General features: G+C 43.8%; 1 pseudogene; it reads right to left on the bottom strand.

The window, feature by feature from the left end:
- Positions 1–13,416: 13,416 nt before the first annotated feature.
- On the bottom strand, positions 13,417–16,208 carry LOC121043927 (olfactory receptor 5G3-like; annotated as a pseudogene).
- Positions 16,209–18,126: the final 1,918 nt, after the last annotated feature.

Genomic DNA, 18,126 nt, shown 5'->3' on the forward strand with positions numbered 1-18,126 from the left:
TATGAGACAACACATTCGTGTTGTTTTCAACCGCCCAGTTCATAGCGCTGGGTTATGGCAGCCTGTGAAAATGTTGACAACTTGTGAAATGCTGACGCCAGTGCCTGGTACCTAGTATCTAAGACATGTCAGCTGTTATTATTACAGCTCAGATGCTATTCCATCCAGGTCCTTAACCAATGTCATCAGGAACTTCTTCCTCTTCATCTCTCAGCTTTGCGTTCACCTGGACTCAGCCTCAAGAGCCCTCGTGGCGACTCACCCTCCTGGCGCTCCCTGAGAACTCCAGTCTTCTAAGCCACGAGCCTAGGGGCTCGGCAAAGAGACACGCCTCTTCTGAGTCATTCTGGCAGAAGTCCTGGGACGGAATCTATTGGCCTGGAGGAGGTCACATGCCCATCTCTGAGCCAATCACGGCAGCCAGAGGGTGCGGTGCTTTGGCCAGACTTACCCACCCTGCAGCCATGGCTGGAGTCAGCTCCCCTTGGACCGCGTGGACCCAGAATGGAGACAGTGGTTTGGAGATGGAAACTCAGGCTGCTAGTGTCAGAAGGGGTGCCGGGATGTGGAGGAGGCAGAAACGACGGATGATCATCGCGTGGGATTGATTTCAGCCACCTGAAGTTTATCAACATCCCTGAAGTTTTCATTCTGTTCGCGGCACTATACTAGTAAGAATTACTGGCGATGAACCACGGAAACAAGGTTCATTAACTTAAACAGAAATGAATTTTCTGGGGTCTCTGCTAGCTCAGAAAGCTGGAGAATCAGCCTTGCACCCGAGTGAGCAATGCTAACCCCGGCCAAGGGCTTCCCTGTGTTCCGCCAGACAGAGGCCAAGGAGCACGGATGTCTTGTCCCTCTTCTGGCTTCTGTGCAAGAGGTGGGAACCTTCCACCGACCCCCTCAGGATTCCCTCCACCAACCGAACGAGTAGACCGTCTGGATGTTGAGCCGACAAAGAGAAAGGTTGACTAGTTTCCTGCTCAATGGCAGCACGGAGGGGTCATGACTCAAACAAGGCCCTGGAGTCTTCCAGAACCCGCGATCCAGGTGGGGACTGCTTCAGAACCAACCAACACCCAGGTCAGAGGGCAGGGCCAAGCCCACCCAGCGAGATACTTTGCGGGAACCAGAGAAAGTTCCACTGGAGAAGTGGCAGCGAGGCAAAGAGGGGGATTTCGACGGGAGCCCAAGTGCAGGAGTCGGGGTAGAAAAAGAGGGTTCGGGAAGAAGCAACGGCAGGAGTGAAGACCTGGACAAAAGTAAAATCAGGCAAATGGAACAGGGGAGCCTTTCTTGGTTCAGGAAATTTGTTTTGTAGCAGCATCTCAGTGCCTCAAAGATGGTCTTTCAAAACAGCTGTTCCCCAACAACTACTTAGGGCTTGAAATCAAGGAAAACATTCCCACACCAATTCCACACTCAAAATAGAAGCTGAAGAGACACAGAAATCTGAGGCCACTATGACAGCCCGAGTCGAAGCTTTTTATGGAACAAAGCGCTCCGTGGGCCCCGAAGGCCTTCCTCCTCCTCCTCACAACTCTGCCACTTGTTCCCCTGAGCGCCCAGTCACTTGTTTCCCTGAGCGCCCACTGCCACTTGTTCCCCTGAGCGCCTTCCGTCAGGCGGCCTGGAGGGAGCAAGGGCGAGCAGCCCTCTGGGGCCAGCGCCAGCCTCCACTTCCTCTGCACCCCTGCCAGCGTGCTCTTCCCAGGAAGGATGCGGTCCCCAAATAATGAAAGTCGTCTCCGGCTTTTACTGAGCGCTTGCCAGGGCTAGAGCTGTGCCGAGAGCCTCGCTCAGGTGACAGCCTCTTTGGTAGGTGCTGCTCTCATCCCCATTTTACGGAGAAGGAAACTGAGGCGGAGAGCTATGGAGTCATGTGCCCACGATCACTTGGAGAGACCTGTCATCCTGCCTCACACCACACCGGAGAATGCGAACTGAAATCTCTTGGGCATGGGACACTTGTCAAAGGCTGAGGGAGGGGAGGGGCCCGGGAGGGGGAGGGGCGAGCTGAAGGTTGAATACTTGCAAGGGGCCAGATTCTGGGCTGAGTACTCTACACAGTGAAGAAAATACAAGCAAAACCTATGTAGCAGATATACTACAATGTGAATGATTTAATGCCACGGAACCGTGCATTTATATAGGGTTAAAATGGCACATTCTATGTTATACATATTTTACCACAACAAAAACATCTATCCGGTAATACTATGTGGCAGGTTGTGCTCTGCCCGGGAGCCAGCGGCCCTGGGAGGCAGGCGGCATTTCCCATCCCCAGGGGACAATGAAGAAGTGGAAATTCCCAGAGGTTCCCAGAAGAATGGAGGAGTCCCCTTGGTCAGGGTCCCCCAGCTGGGGCCCGCTTGCAGTTCCATTCTAGTCTGCTGTGGATGGTGGTATTAGCAGTGATAGTGCGAGTTCTGTTAGTGTTAATTAGTATCATTCATTACTGATAGCATTATTAGAAGAGATATTAGTCCTAATGCTCTCAGTACTCACTACAGTGCCCCCCCTTAACCGCTGCCTGGCTTCCCACGGTTTCAGTTATCCGTGGTCAGCCGCGATCGTGCAGTAGATGATCCCTCTGACACATCATCCAAAGGTCAGTAGTACCTAACGCTGGGTCAGAACATCTACACCAGTCACCTCCCTTCATCTCATCACGTAGGCATTTTATCATCCAATATCATCGCAAGAAGAAGGATGAGTACTGTAAAAGGAAGATATTTTTAGAGACCCTATTCTCATAGCAATATGCAGATGTTATTTTAATTGTGTTATTTTATTATTTGATTACTGTTCATCTCTTACTGTGCCTTGTTTACAAATCAAACCTTATCATACATGAGTAAGTGCAGGAAAAACAGAGTATATATAGGATGAAGTATTATCTGAGGTCTCAGGCATCCAGTGGAGATCCTAGAATGTATCCCCTGCCGATAAGGGGGGACTGCTATGCTTAGCATAGATTTAGAAGCAGCCAGTGTGGTTTTGAGTCACAACTGTACCATCTATTAGCTGTGTGATCATGGGCAAGTTAGTTGACTTCTCTGTGCCTGCCTGCTCATTCTTAAAAGAGGGGTAATAAGAGTGCCTCTTTCACAGGATCGTCATGTGGACTGAAATGAGATAGTTGGTCAAAAGTGCTTACAGCAGTGCCTGTAAAATAGCAGGTATGAAATAAAATATGCTACTACTAAGTTCTGCCGGAAGGAAATTATCTCAAGGGGCTGTGTAACTGGCCTGAGGCCACATAACTAATGAAAGAGGAGAGTCTCATGCCTTTTCTGGCCACAGTGGAAGAAGGAGGATGTTCACGGGGACAACATGGTACTTCTCGCAGCCATCAGAGGACCATGACAGAGGGATTTCTGGAAGAGGTCTTAGATCAATGAAGGAAGGCTCAGATATCTTGCTGAGTAAGGAGCTCTCTGATAAATCTATAAAATTTAAAGCTATATAGACAGTCTGTCCACAAAATGCATACACGGGAAAGACGAAAACCTACAGCCAAGTTCCCAGGATTCTCAGAAACCTGAAGTTCACCCTCCATCCAGGGGAGCCCTGTGATAAGAACTCCTACCCTGGATGACCCAGCCCAAACCCCACACCCGTTTTCACTTAGAAAGAAATCTACCAGACAGGGTAGGGCAGCAGTTCTCACTTCTGTTTGTGATTCATTAAGTCCCTTGTGCCATACAAGAACATAACTTCGTAACAGCCTTCTGGAGAGATTAAGATTCAGGGAGACACCCTATTTTGAGAATCAGGGGTTTATAGGACTCGCCCAAGGTCACTCAGGTAAAATGAGATCAGTGAGGGACTGGCCCTGAGAAATGACCCCACCTAAGGGGTCCTGACCCCATCCCATGGTCTCTCCACCTTCACACAGCCTAAAGATACTTTCAAATGAATTAAACTTTGAAAACCTTTCAAAACAGCTCTGCAAAGAAAAAAATTCTGCAGAGAAAAAGAGAACTAGAAGGGAATCCACCAAGATATTAGTAATGGGGGCTCTGAGAAAACGGGATGTAACCTTTTTGTTCCCTTTTACTTACTTTTAAATATTCTTCCAACTTTTGTGCAATAAATATGTATTCCATATGAGATCTTTGAAAGTGAATCTTCATTCAATATGTATATGTTCATATTTTGGTTTCCTGGGCAAATATTTCATTTAGAATATTAACGCACTTAATTTATACTTATCCTTGCTTTTTACTTTTAAAAAATGAGGGATGGGTTGGGGAACTGAAATGAATTTACTTGAAAGTGAAGCATAACAAAGGTGGGATGGAAAACTCTAGGATTTGATTAGCAACTCCGTGAAGAAGTGCAGACGCAGACCTACAATTTTTAGACTTCTGTATTGAACTTGAAGAGACAAAGAAATTAATAGTGCAGCCTTGGATGATTCAATAAAGCATGTGTTCTCAGATCTTTGGTGCTTTTATAAGAATGCCATTAGGAAGAAGAAGGTCAGGAAGACCGAAAAATGCCTGCATCCTGGGAGTGTGATAACAAAAGAATAATGAGCGAGCCCTACGTCTGTCTAGCACTTACCAGTCCTCAAAGCCCATTTGTAATAATTAGCAATTGGAAAGAACCCAAATGGCCAACAATAGGGGAATGGCTAAATAAACAGTGGTCGATTAACTCAGATGGAATACTTCATAAAGAGAGACAATGGTGAACTCCCAGACTCTGCTGATTCTGGAAATGTCTGTGTGACCTCATGTTACCTAAGAAAAAAATGAAACACAAAGTGGTGCCTTGGGACTCCAACAAGGCATTTCCAAAACCAATCACATTAGCTTCTCAGGCAAGATGGAGAAATGAGGGCTTCATTGTTGGAGAAAAGAACGAATGTCCGATTCCAGCTCCCTCAGAAACTGGCTGAGTAGCCAGAGAGAGCTTAAAGGCGATCCCCTATTTGTGTAGATAATGCATTTCTGTCTCTAAAATGTTTTAACAGCCTGCGTTGGGAAATTAACTTGCATGTCATGAAGAGGATTGTCTTCTCCAAAATGAAAAAAATATGTAAAATCTCAAATACATCTTGCCTTCTTGAGACAATCTTTCTGGCTTTTTTTTCCAGCAATGCATATCATCTTTAATCCTACTCTTCTTTCCAGCTGAACCTGATAGCTGAAGGCTGAAGGTGAAAGACAGTTCACTATTTTTGGCATCCCCAACCGATTTCATTTTAGTGTCAGCATGCATTGAGTACTAAATACTAAATTTATTGGGACGCCTGAGTGGCTCAGTCAGTTAAGCGTCCGAATTCAGCTCAGGTCATGATCTCACCATCCGTGAGTTCGAGCCCCACGTGGGGCTCGGTGCTGACAGCTCAGAGCCTGGAGCCTGTTTGGGATTCTGTGTCTTCCTCTCTTTCTGCCCCTCCCCACTCACACTCTGTCTCTATCAAAATATGACTAAAGGTTAAAAAAAGTTAAATACGAAGTTTATTATCAACAGCGTTAGAACTTAATTTTTTCAGGTTCCACACAAACCAGCAAACCATGAGTCAGGCATGAGAGTCTTCGCCTTGTTCTATCTGACATTTTTGTCTCTGAGATTCAGCAAAGAACAAATTCAAATAATGTAAGAACTTTTAGGGGCGCCTGGGTGGCGCAGTCGGTTAAGCGTCCGACTTCAGCCAGGTCACGATCTCGCGGTCCGTGAGTTCGAGCCCTGCGTCAGGCTCTGGGCTGATGGCTCAGAGCCTGGAGCCTGTTTCCGATTCTGTGTCTCCCTCTCTCTCTGCCCCTTCCCCATTCATGCTCTGTCTCTCTCTGTCCCAAAAATAAATAAATGTTGAAAAAAAATTAAAAAAAAAAAAAAAAAAGAACTCTTAGTACAATGCCTGACACATAATTTGTCCTCGGTAGATGGTTACTAAATTTTATTTTGGATGATAGTTTGAAGATTAATGGCAAATAATGGTGGAGACAGAATACTATTTTAAAAATAGAACAGGGGCGCCTGGGTGGCACAGTCGGTTAAGCGTCCGACTTCAGCCAGGTCACGATCTCGCGGTCCTGAGTTCGAGCCCCGCGTCAGGCTCTGGGCTGATGGCTCAGAGCCTGGAGCCTGTTTCCGATTCTGTGTCTCCCTCTCTCTCTGCCCCTCCCCCGTTCATGCTCTGTCTCTCTCTGTCCCCAAAAAATAAATAAAAAACGTTGAAAAAAAAAATAGAACAGTGTTAGCTTAGAAGAAGGTCCCTGCTAACACACACCAGGGGCTCCTGGCTTTGCTCACGGTAAGATTTTTATCCCTGCATCAAGCGGTAATATAAAGGTCAGACCATCAAATCTGTGAATGGTGAAAAGCCAAGAAGGGGAGCAAATGTCTTGGCTGATGGGAGAAAAATCTAGAATAATTTTGCCAAGTTCTAAGGTATGGTTTATACATACGAAGATGAAAGTTGATGATGGCAATGGAAGACCTTTCACTTACATTCAAAAAGACTAATTGTGGGGCGCCTGGGTGGCGCAGTCGGTTAGGCATCCGACTTCAGCCAGGTCACGATCTCGCGGTCCGGGAGTTCGAGCCCCGCATCGGGCTCTGGGCTGGTGGCTCGGAGCCTGGAGCCTCTTTCCGATTCTGTGTCTCCCTCTCTCTCTCTGCCCCTCCCCCGTTCATGCTCTGTCTCTCTCTGTCCCAAAAATAAATAAACGTTGAAAAAAAAACAACCCCCCCCCCAAAAAAAAAACAAAAAGACTAATTGCCCAAAAACAGGTTGGAGAAAAGAGAACTTACTCTGGCATGTGCAGAAAGGGTTTAGGGACTCTGACTAGCAGGAAGTCCATTGTGAGTCAGTTACAATCTGACTCCACAGAAAGCTAATATGTACTTAGAATGAGGGGCAAGGATGCTTTGAGAGTTTTGAGTTTAATTCTCTTAAACTTACTTTCAAAAGGAAATCAACAGAATAGGATTGTGTTTGGAAGAAAGTGACCAAGATAACCAATGAGAGAACTCGTGGCTATATCATTTGCAGAATACTTGAAGCTTGTGGTAAAAAGAAAAAAAATCTCGTGGGGGATATAATAGCCTACTTCAAATACTACCAACTATGGAAGAAGAATTTACATTTACTCTATGGTCCATCGGGGTAGGATCAAAGATGAAGTGAAATGGCGCAAGAGATCAGAACTTTCCAGAAATGAATCACATAGGCAGATAGTAACTTCGCCTGCAATAGTGGTCTTTGAATGTAGACAGGAGAATGGCCAGCTGGAAAAGAAGTAAGAATTCCAGAAGGACACGGTGAAGGGAGGCAGGTGCCTTTAAAAAAATAACTTCTGGGGCAACTGAGTGGCTCAGTCAGTTAAGCATCCAACTTCAGCCCAGGTCACGATCTCATGGTTCATGAGTTCGAGCCCTGCATGGGGCTCTCTGCTGACAGCTCAGAGCCTGGAGCCTGCTTTGGATTCTGTGTCTCCTCTCTCTCTGCCACACTCCCCACTTGCACTCTATCTCTCTCTCAAAAATAAATAAACATTAAAAAAATAAATCTTGTTCTAATCTTGTGTCTAATGATGATTTGAATTTAAGTATGTGGAAATAAGTGTGTGAGTGTGTGTGTGTGTGTGTGTGTGTGTGTGTGTGTAAGGCTAAAACTGGAAGCAAATATAGAAAGATAAGAACAATTGACAGTTTAATGTGCATTAGGTTCCTGTTTCATTTATCCGTGCTCCATTCTTATGCCTTAAAAGAACTGTGTGTGTCTGCGTGTGTGTAATGTGTGTGTGTCTGTGTGTGTGCAAATAATAACCTAGACCAAAGAAAATATAAATTAGAGAAGGTCAGTTCGAGAGCAAAAAGCAAAGAACTACATTAGGATGCAGGTCACTTAGGTTCTTTGCAGTCAATAAGTAAATAATGAATTTGGCACTGAGCTTCCTGGTTGCCAAAGCAAAAAGGGGAAATGGAACCAGTCACGTGATTCTGAATGTTCAGGAGAAGAAAACGTATCAGATCTTCAGGGCAAGCAGAACTTCTCCTGGCAGTAAGCCCTGAAGGGAAATAGCTCCTGAGGGGGCACTGATTAATGTCAAATGCAGTATCCTTAACAAAATCCCTGCAGCCAACAGAATAATGTGAGCTTTAGTGCTGTTTTTGTCTGTTCCTAGAAGACCAAGAGTGTGACTGAAGGGTACAATGCAGTAGAAACAATTCTCTGTGCACTTGGAAAACATGGTTTGAAGTTTTTTTACGATCGAGATAACCTAAAAATTAGCAGTATCTAAAATGTATTTAATATACAGGATGGATGGGGCGTGTGGGTAGCTCAGGTGGTTAAGCATCAGACTCATGATCTCAGCTCAGGTCTTGATCTCAGGGTCATGAGTTCAAGCCCTGTGCTGGACATGAAGCCTACTAAAAAATGATAGATGACTAGCTTTCAGGCAGTCCTTTTTATGCATTACTTCTCTAAACCATTTAGAAGTTTGAACTTAGTCTTTGTGATAAGGGGCTAATCCTCTTTAAGTTTATAAGCAACCCCCCCTTTTAAAAAATTATTTTCCTTTAATGCACAGCATATTACACAGGGCCCCTGTCTTCTGCTGGGGATGTTCACTGTCTCCATACTCTCACCTACAGCAGGAGACATCATGGAACAGGGATCAGAAAAAACAAATGGGGGAAATGGAACCAAATGAAAGGAGTAGGAAAGGGAGGGGAGTTTCTACCACAAATGTATTTATCTTTTAATTTTTTTTAAGGTCTATTTTTGAGAGAGAAACAGAGAGTGAGCAGGGGAGGGGCAGAGAGAGAGAGAGGAAGACACAGAATCCGAAGCAGGCTCCAGGCTCTGAGCTGTCAGCACAGAGCCCGACGCGAGGCTCGAACCCACAGACCGCAAGATCATGACCTGAGCTGAAGTCGGCAGCTTAACCAACTGAGCGACCCAGACGCCCCTACAACAAACAAATTTATTGAGATTTGCGCTTAGGATGAGAGGGTTTCCTCTGGGAAGTACCTCTAATCTATGAATCCAGTCCTTTGAATCTTGAGACAGAACCCTGACAAGCAGAAATCTTAGGAAAGTCCTCAGTCCTTGTTCATTTCCTGGGACTGGCGCTTAACCCCACGGCCACCTGGTCTGTGCCTCCTGTCCCAGTTTCTTATCCACACAGGATGCTCAAGCCAGCTTCTCTTCCCCACCCAGGCCCTTGTCTGTGTCTGTCCACCTGTTCTCTCCACCTGGAACAGCCTTTTCCAAAAGACCTCTCCTCTGTTCCATTCCTGATCTAACTCATATGTCACCAACACCATGAGGACTTTCCTGACCCGTCTCAAGCCAGAAATCACGTCGTTTCCCTCTCTTTCTCTCTCTTTCCCTCCCTCTCTCTCTCTCTCCAGTGCTTCCCAGAACACTCTCTGCCCCCCTCTGCCACTTGCCACCATCCGCCTTGCGTGGCAGTCGTTTGTATGTCTGCACAGAAAGCTGTCTTCATGTGTCCATAGCAGGCACTGACTGCATGTGGGCCTTGCTCACGATAGCTACTCAGTGCACGTTCGAAAAAGGAGGTTAAGTTCTGTCTGAGGAATGGCCGGGGACGTTCCTGTTTGCCGTCCAAGAGGTAAACTTAAAAACAAAACAAAACACAAAAGGCAAAGTACAGAATACTGTAATGGTGCCACATCATTCACGGAGGAGGGAAAAAATGAAAATTTGTACACATACATACAATCGCACATAAATAGAAAAGTTCCAGAAGAATAGAGGTTCTATACAGCCTATACGTCCATGGGGTCAGGTAGCGAAGCAACGCAACAGGGCAGTTCCTGTTAGGAATTCCAGGAGGAAAGGAGAGAGAAAAAGCGTCCGAAAAAATATTTGTGGAAATGTGTGCAAACCCCCCAGGGCATGTCAAAAGGAGAAGCACAGAGGTACTCACACCTAAACACATCGTACTCAAATGACCAAACGCCAGAGACAGAGAAAGTCTTGAAAACAACAGAAGTGATTTACCTCATCACTTACAAAGGAAAAACAATTTGACAAATGACGGGTTTCCCATCAGGAACAATGGAGGCCAAAAGGTAAGGGAAAGACATATTCAAGATACTAAAAGAAAAGAACAACAAACTGTGACCAATAATTATGTAATCCTGTAAACAGCTTCCATTATTGAAGGAGAAATAAAGACATTTCCAGAAAAATAAAGACTGAGAGAACTCATTGCTAGCATATCCTTCTTACAAGAAATATTAAAGGTTGTCCTTTGGGTGAAAAGAAAGGACACCATACTGTGAATTAGCATCTGCAAATAATAATAATAATAATAATAATAATAATAATAATAAAACAAAGAGCATGAAAAACTGTAACTACGTGGACAAATATAAAAAAATAGTATACATATATTCTTCTCTTTTCTTTTAATTTATTTAAAAGACATAAGATTATGTAAATAAATAATTACGTTAATAACTAATAATGAATCCAACACTGAGATGTTGGATTGTAACACATCTAAATGTCATATATATATGACGATTATAGCACAAAGGAGGAGAAGTATAGGGAGTTACATGGAAGAAAACGTATTACATTTTACCCAAATTAAGCTAGTATTAATCTTGAATTAGCCACTAAGAAAATAACTTTATTTTTTTATTTTTATTTTTTTAATTTTTTTTCAACGTTTATTTATTTTTGGGACAGAGAGAGACAGAGCATGAATGGGGGAGGCGCAGAGAGAGAGGGAGACACAGAATCGGAAGCAGACTCCAGGCTCTGAGCCATCAGCCCAGAGCCTGACGCGGGGCTCGAACTCACGGACCGCGAGATCGTGACCTGGCTGAAGTCGGACGCTTAACCGACTGCGCCACCCAGGCGCCCCTAAGAAAATAACTTTAAAAACATAGCTAAAAAAAAATCAACCAACAACTTCCAGTTAGGAAACAGATTATTGACAGGCCAGTAAAATAGCAAAATACAACTATCTGCTAGCTATAAGATGCCTTTGAAATACAGGCACATATTGTTTTAGAAGAAAAGGATGAAAAAGAGACACAATGAGGACACTAATACAACAAAATCTTCTGAGATGATATTAATATCATAAGACATAAATCAGAGTATTACCAGTTTTCCCATGGGGTGGTAAGAGCCCAGCATTAAAGGCAGTGATATCTGCGTCCAGCCCTGCCAAGCTTCAGACATTGGGCAAACAGGTGATAGTAAGACCTTCAGCAAAGCAAACACTCTATGTGAATCATCTCTTATCTGTGCCAAGCCCTATAAGAACAATATTATTATTATTATTATTATTATTATTATCCCCCCCTTTTCCACCGTATAACAGCCTGGTACACAATAGATACAAAATTCACTATAGTAACAGTAATATTACTATTCGTATTTGCTTAAGAAATTCTTACCATGTGCAAAGCACTATCCTAGGCTCTAAGGATATAGTGATAACTAAGACTAACGTCCCTAGTCTCATAGAGTTTATGTCTAGCGGAATGGAAACAGCCAGAGTAAAACGTGACTACAATAATTAATCAGATAGCAATAAGTAGAATGCAAAGTAGAACAACATAGGGGCGCGTGGGTGGCTCAGTCGGGTGAGCTTCCGACTTCGGCTCAGGTCATGATCTCCTGGTTTGTGAGTTGGAGCCCCGTGTCGGGTTCTGTGCTGGCAGCTCGGATCCTGGTGCCTGCTTCGGATTCTATGTCTTTCCATCTCTCAGCCCCTCCCCTGCTCATGCTCTGTCTCTCTGTCTCTCAATAATAAATAAACGTTAAAAAAATAAAAAAAATAACTTTAAAGTAGAACAATATAATAGAATGGTTCGGTGAGTATAATTCAGATTGAGGAAATCATATTTAAGCTAAACTTGAAATTATAATTAAAGATATGAAGATCAGAAAAATACTATTGTGGGTAGAGGTTGCAGTGAAAAGACCCTGGGGCAGGAACAAGTTTAGTATATTGGAGAGAAGGTCACTGTGGCTGAAGATGTGGTATGAGCACCAGGGGAAGTAGTATGATATGTGATTGGAGAGGTTAAGTGTGCAAAGCTCTGTAAACCAGAATAAGAGGTTATGTATTATTGTACGTGATAGGAGATGTTTGAAGGGTTTCATGTCAGTTAGTGATATAAAGTGATTTAAAAAATTTTTTTTAATGTTTATTTATTTTTGAGTGAGATAGAGAGAGTGCAGGCAGGGGAGGGGAAGAGAGAGAGAGAAGGAGACACAGAATCTGAAGCAGGCTGCAGGCTCTGAGCTGTCAGCACAGAGCCCGACACAGGGCTCAAACTCTCGAACCATGAGATCATGACCTGAGCTGAAGTCTGGCGCTTACCTGACTGAGCCACCCAGGCACCCCATGATGCACATTTTTAAATAACATTGTCTGTCATCTCAGAGAGGAGAACAGAGTGCAGGGAAGCATGAACAGATGCAAGGAGATCATTTGGGACTTGTTGCAGCAGTCCAGGAAAGAGGAGGGCAGGGTTGGTGAAGGGAAGTGGACAAATTTGAATGGATTTGGAGGTAGAGCTCATTTGGCGATGGGCTGGATTAGGATGGGGGAAGGGAGGGAGAGGAATCAAGGATGAGACTCAAGTTTGGAGCTTGAACAACTGGGTGGATGGCAGTGTTGTCTACCAAGAAGAGGAAGACGGGAATAACAGAACCACTCAGGGTAATGACAGAGAGGCGGGATGGAGGGGTGGAATCGGGGGTCCTACTTTAGCTGTGGTGCATTTGAGAGACCTAGCAGGCTTCTTTAACTATTTACATCCAGGCAACAATATAAGCATGAGCAAGACAGCGTTCCCACCTTCCAGGAATTCACAAGCCTACTGGGGAGAAGAATGGATACATTAGAATTAAGAGAACTGCAGGTGCTTTTTGGAAAAAGATAACAGGAAAGCCTGGGGGAAAGAGGGATAGGACCTACCAGGGCCACAGGGCACAGACATGTGGGGAGGTCCTACAGAGTAACAAGTTCTGAGTTCAAATTGTAAGCATGGATGAACTTGAACAAGCAGACTGGAGTGTGGATAGACTGCAGGCAGAGGGAGGGAACTTAAACTTGAGTTTTTCTAGAAGTGAACCACGCCCAAGGAAGGTTGAGCAAACAGGTGCTATTAGGGTTTAGTGTGTGTTAGGGGAGGATGATGGAAGACCCTGCAAGAGTAGGTTGGAACTGAATCAGGAAAGATTTGGAAGGCAGACTGGAGCCATGGCTTTCTCCTGGGGCCTTGAGTGGATGGGGAGATAGAGAGACTTTTAAGCAGAAAAGTGACCTGCTTAGAGATATGCATTAAGGCCACACTGGTGACGGTGTTTGAAAAGTGAGGGTGATGATGGATGGCAGAGATGGGGACGGGCAGGAAGAAACAGAGCAGGAGCCCAGTTCCAAGACTATCTTATAGTTCAGGCGATGGTACTACATAGGAGACCATCATAGTCAGGCCACTGAGGATTCCTACAGAGCCAGCCACAAAGAAAAACGTAAACTGTATTAAGAAGGTGTCTGCGCATGCAAGAGAAAGCCGAGGGGGAATATCACAGAGGAAATGATTGATGATATTTGGGCCACAGAAGGGCAAGCAAAAAGTCAATGTCATATGGGTCATGCTGCTTTGAAGAGCCATGACATAAGGCCCTATAACCAGCGGCACACAGACCTGTTGGGACATAATGAGTGCCTACAACACGGGCTTAACGATGGCCAAATACCGGTCATATGCCATGGGAGCCAGGAGGAAACATTCAGCTACTACAAAAAGACCAAAGAGCCACAGCTGTGCAGCAGAAGCTGTGAAAAAGACGCCTTTTTTTCTCTGCGAAGGTATCACAGAGCATCTTGGGGGCAATGGGGAAAGAGGAACAAATATCCACAAAGGACAAGCAGCTGAGAAGAGTACATAGGGGTATAGTCTAGGATCAATGAGTATGAGAGTGAGTATCCCAAAGTTACCCCTCAGTGTGATGAAATAGGCAGAAGCATGACAAAGAAGACAAATCGGCTGATGAAGAGGGTTTGTGAGACCCAATAGAAGAAATTCAGCCTCTTCACAAGAAAAAAAAAAAAATATATATATATATATATATTCATAAAATTATGTTGTATGCCTTGGACATACAATGTGATATGTTAGTTGTATACCAACAAAATGATAAAAAAGTGAATTATTCAGGAAGTATGTAGCCGTAGCACTCTTTAAATATTACCTTCGTATTTGGATTGGATGATTTACAAAGGCCTTTCACATCCACGATCCTCTCTGCTCATATAGTAGCTTACTGAGATTTTGTCACTGTAATTCTATGATTGCGCATGTGAAATGCAGAGTGCATTGCAATTCTTTATTAAAGAGCATCAGTTATGCTATTGTGATTTATTGGTTTTTGTGTCCTAGGCAGGGTGTGAATTCTATTCGTATGGTTGTTCATCCTGGCACACATGAGGCATCAGTGTCCATGAGCTCGTAACTTGGGTCACACTTTTATTTTCTTCGGGTACAATATTCTTTCAACTATACTGCGTTTCATTTTCTGAACTGTAGCAACAAATCTAAGAAATGATGGGATAAACCATGTTTCGGTGCAATTCTGAGACTCACTGAGAGCCACACTCTGTCTTTCTTTGAAGGGTTTCCTTGAAATGCATTTATTTCAGTCCCCTGACTTTGAAAGATGTCAGTCATTTCTAAGGCCCTAAAATATTTTGGCTTGTCTTGCTTGCTTTTCACTATGCTTTAGCCCAGTTTTGTGTCTGTGTTGGGTAATGACGTGGTCAAAATGCTATTTAATAAAGAGGAACTGGGAATCAAAGAACACTACAGTCAATAATTAAGCAATTTTTTACATATGTCTCTTATGCACCTGCATTTTACTGGGTACTATTCACGTTGAGAGAGGCAAAGTCCACCTGGAGATTACAGGCTAGTATAGTGTAAAGAAAAGCAAAAAGATTAAAAAACATTTCCAGGGCGCCTGGGTGGCTCAGTCGGTTGAGCGTCCGACTTCGGCTCAGGTTATGATCTCGCGGTTCGTGGGTTCGAGCCCCACATTGGGCTCTGTGCTGACAGCTCAGAACCTGGAGCCTGCTTCGGATTCTGTGTACCCACCTCTCTCTGCCCCTCCCCCACTCATGCTCTGTCTCGCTCTGTCTCTCAAAAATAAATAAATGTTTAAAAAAATTAAAAACAAAAATAAATAAAAACGTTTCCATAAGGGTGTAAAGGAGCATATTTTAGCAAGGGTAGTAAAAGAAAGCCTCTTTAAATAGGATAGAGGTTGGGAAAGATGAAAAAATTTGTTTTTATACACGGCTTTCCATGGAGTCTAGAGGTCACTCTTTGGATCATAAAAGGAGAAAGGGCCCCACGCAGTAGTAACAGAGGCTTCTGGGTATTCTAGCACGCAAGGAGAGTTTGCAAGCTCATTGATCCTGACCCTCAGGATACCTTTCTCATTCCTTTATATGATGTAGGATTTGGGAATGTAATGCTTTTTCGGGGAGAAGTGATCTATTTATTTATTTTTTAAAGTTTATTTTGAGAGATAGACAATGTTTGAGTGCGAGCAGGGGCGGCACAGAGAGAGAGGGAGAGAGAGAATCCCAAGCAGACTTCCTGCTGTCACTGTGGAGACCATCGCAGGGCTCAGTCTCAGAAATGCTGAGGTCATGATCTGAGTGGAAATCAAGAGTCAGATGCTTAACCGACTGAGTCACGCAGGCGCCTTGGGAAAAGTGATTTATTATAGGCTTTGAGTGCTGACAAACGTGATCACTTTGGAGAATAGATTAAAATAGGTATCTTTCACCAGGGGACTCTTTGCTGCATAGATTTGTAAGATCTTCCGGGCACTTTATGCTGGATTGATGATGGTCTATTTCCTAGTCACCCCAGACCTTCCTGTGCCATGAAAACAGGGCCATACAAAAATCTGAGCAGATTGTCATGGTACCTCATGGTAGTACAATCTGATTGCTTTTTTGGGGGGGAGGGGAGAGCACACTGCTCAGGCCACAGTCCCCTTCAGTGGTGTGTGCACCATCCAGAAACTTCCTCCGTGGAACTTCTTCAGTCATTCTTGGGGTCTTATGTGGCTGTTCCATTTTCCGTTTCCTCCTCCTAGGGCAGTGTTGCAGGCCAGTCTTTAGCTCCTTTGAGTCTCTGCTCCAATGTCGTATCATCAAACAGGCCATCGGGACCTCTTTACCTAAAATAATTCTCTGCTCCTCCCATATCTCAACCGCTTACCTTTTCTGCATTATTATTTTTCAAGGTACTTAAAAACACCAGAATATCATTTACCTACTTGTTTGCTTATTGTGTGTCTCTCCCTGTAGATGATGATATTCATGAGAGAAGGATGCTCATGGCCATCACTTTATGCCTGACACCCCAGCCTGGCACATAGTAGGTGCTCAGTGTATGGTTGTTGATCGAATGACAAATATATGGTCAATACTATATTCTTTTATTCAGTGAATATTATATGTTGACAGACATAGGTTCGGCGATCAACTCTGGTTGTGTTTCTTTCCATGGATTATGGCTTATATGCAAATGACAAAATGCATCAGAATTGAATAACACACACATGCACATAAATAAATGTATGACTTTACATGAAGCATGCATGCAATAGTAATAAGAATAAGAATAAGAACTTATTCTATTTATATTTACAGTAGTACCTGAAATCATTTTAGAGGTATAATATCTCAACTACAGATAGAAGTCTTGGAAGCATTATAACTGACTTCCCACAGCAAGTTTTAGGCATACAACCTTAACTTCAACTATTTCTCTTGGATATTGGGTTGTAAGGAGAATGACACAATGCCAGATAAATGGCTGGAGGACATTCATGTCAACCATGGTCCCCTGAGTAGACCTACGGTCTCTGCTACCAGGACACCCAGAGCTGTCCAGGTTTTTGTCCAGGTGATGTTTGGATCTACCTGACATACTTCTGGTGAATTTCCTAAGTCTCTTGCTTGCGGCTGAAACTCTGATATATTATTTAATTTTTCTTCGACAACAAAGTATTCAATAGTTATTATTCTTTTGTGTAATAATGTCTTCAATCAAATCTAAGCTTAGCATGAGTGATTTAGCATACCTCAGGAGAAGGGGAATAGATTAAGTTGGTGTTTCATTTCTATTTAAATACTAGTTGAGGCACTCAGTCATGCTTAAATGATTCTGTTTTGAGAACCAGCATAATTCCACTTGTGGAATAGTCCTGATAACAAATCAATGATAACAAATATCATTGATTGAACTTCCACAGTGTAGGAGGAAGCATATTATGTGCTTTCCAGAATTGTCACCTCTGATGTCTCTGTTATTATAGATATGCACTCAAGTAAAATACGGCTGTTTCCATTATTTTAAAGATGAACATGCTCTGGTAGTCAGTGTCTACTGCTGCATAACAAATGGCCACAAAGCTGGTAAGTCCTAACCACACAAATGTACCGCCTCTCATTTTCCCTGGGCCTCGTGTCCGGGTCCATCGTGGTCTGATTCTCTGATCAGGGTCTCACAAAGCTGAAATCGACATGTTGGCAGGGCCTGGCTCCTTTCGGGAGGTTGTGGGGAGGACTTGTTTCCAAGATCACTGATGTGTTTGAGAAAATTCAGTCCTTGTGGTTGTAGGACTGTGGTGCCTATTTCCCCAGGGGTTGTCGGCCAGGAGCCTCTCAGCTCCTTAGGACTGCCTGCCTTCCTTTTGTGGTCCCTCCAGCTTCAGACCAGCAGTGACTCATCTAGCCCTTCCCACGTTTCCAGCCTGACTCTTCTGCTCTCAGCTGGAGAAAGCTTGGGACCCACCAGCTCATCTAGGGTCATGTCTCTTTGAAGGCTAACTGTGTCTCATAGTGTAACATAATCATATGAGTGGTATTTCTTCACATGCAGAGACTCCAGGGATCAGGGCAAAGATTATGGATCTTTAGAGGATCATTTTGGAAATTCTGCCACCCACAATGATATTCTCACAATAAAAGCCTATCCTGAAGAACGGTATTCTGCAAGGGGAAGAATTGACATTGAAGCTTGTCCTTGTTGATTTGTGGTGTGTGTGTGTGTGTGTGTGTGTGTGTGTGTGTGTGT

Source organism: Herpailurus yagouaroundi, unplaced genomic scaffold, assembly GCF_014898765.1.
Source record: "Herpailurus yagouaroundi ecotype Mexico unplaced genomic scaffold, PumYag 187, whole genome shotgun sequence".
Classification (NCBI taxonomy): domain Eukaryota; kingdom Metazoa; phylum Chordata; class Mammalia; order Carnivora; family Felidae; genus Herpailurus; species Herpailurus yagouaroundi.